Source organism: Bactrocera latifrons, unplaced genomic scaffold (assembly GCF_001853355.1).
Source record: "Bactrocera latifrons isolate USDA-ARS-PBARC rearing strain unplaced genomic scaffold, ASM185335v1 scaffold_260, whole genome shotgun sequence".
NCBI lineage: Eukaryota > Metazoa > Arthropoda > Insecta > Diptera > Tephritidae > Bactrocera > Bactrocera latifrons.
In genome coordinates, this window is record NW_017536186.1 from 1 (window position 1) to 1,626 (window position 1,626).

General features: G+C 36.8%; 1 pseudogene; it reads right to left on the minus strand.

The window, feature by feature from the left end:
- Positions 1–898: 898 nt before the first annotated feature.
- Positions 899–1,626, minus strand: part of LOC108969653 — a 4,663-nt pseudogene continuing 3,935 nt past the window's right edge.

Genomic DNA, 1,626 nt, shown 5'->3' on the forward strand with positions numbered 1-1,626 from the left:
TTTGGTTATAATATAATATCATGCCGGGCTTTAAACTTTTGACATCAATCGTGCCTTCTTCATTGCAGGAAGACAATAAATAAACCATTTTTGATGGCCTAGGTTTGTAGGACAAAATAGTCAAAGGTCCGTCATAATAAAACATGGTACTTCCAACCTGCCGAGAACGTGAGTTTTTCATTTCTTCTGGGATCTCTCTTTASTTCGACCTTATGGTTCCTAAAAGCGTCAATTTGTACGGTTCTTTTAGCAAGCTTTTTGCTAAAGGGACCGAAGTGAACCAATTGTTGCAGGTAATATTTCGACATGAACCATGAATTGTTCGGGATAGCTCTTTGACGTAAAACTYCCCCAATGGAGATCAGAAGTTTTTGTCGATTTTCCCAAATACGGCATTGCATTGAACATATACTTCGTGGTACTATCGCATATCATCACAATTTTTATTCCATATTTATTTGGCTTGTTGGGAATAAACATCTTAAAAGGGCAACGCCCACGAAATCAAAAAAGCTGTTCATCAATTGTAGTATGAGATCCGGGATTGTAGCTCGTTTGGCATTGCTTTATAAAAAGGCCCCATATCTTCCTGGCGGGCGTGAATGCCTCATTTGGTTTTAGAGAAGGGCGCAAAGATTTATCATCCATTCTAAGTCGCCGAATTAAGAAATCGAATCTCTCGCGGTTCATAGTTGCTGTATATCGGATAAGAAGTATTGAAAATTTCGTCGGTTGATAAATGATTATCCTTTAATACTGCTGATAAGGTAAGCATGCCAATTAATGCGCGTATTTCTAGGACATTTAATAATAATATAAATCTCAGCATTTGTCCAACGCACAATTTCCGAAATTATTTTTTCCGTTAAGGAAGCATTGAAACACGAGATTAGATCATTCAGTATTTGCAATGACGAGTAGCCCCTCTAGCTGTTCGAACAATGTTTATTCTAGAAATTCGTCAAGAATTTTGACCTTTTGACGGAGTCCAGCAATGCTTACTTTTACTTTTATGGGTCGGTTGGGGTAGCGTAATAATGCGATAATCGGAAGGTGAATTTAAGTGTGCAGAGGCTTGCGGTAATTCTTGAGAGGATTTACAATCAATAAACTCAAATTCCACGTCGCTTTATACATTATCCTCCAGCAATTCATTTTCTGATTCGATTCCATTTTCCGATGAATTTGAGCCATCCAAAATATCCTGCAAAAGAGCAGCAATTTTTGTGTCATCYACACTTTAATTCTCYATGTTTATTAWCTAAAAGAAATGAGAAATTATGTATAAAACCTCTCAGAGCTTCATCAAATACACGAAAAAACGAGAACATAAAAAAGTTTAAAAGTTACCTAAAAGATAACGATACGTCTCTCAGACGTACATACCTCAGAAAACAAACTTGTAATATCAGAGAAAATACTTATCACTGAAAAACTGTCACCACTCACAAGCTGCAGTTAACGACTGAGAAAACTGAAAGTGAGAATATTCCCTCTTAACGGTTGTGAGAGACAGAACGAAAAATAAAACAAGTGTACGTCTCGCAGACGTACGTTATCTAAGCAGGGTTAAGGAGTATTGAAGTGAAAATTGTGTTAATATACAAACCTGAAACCCGAATTTAC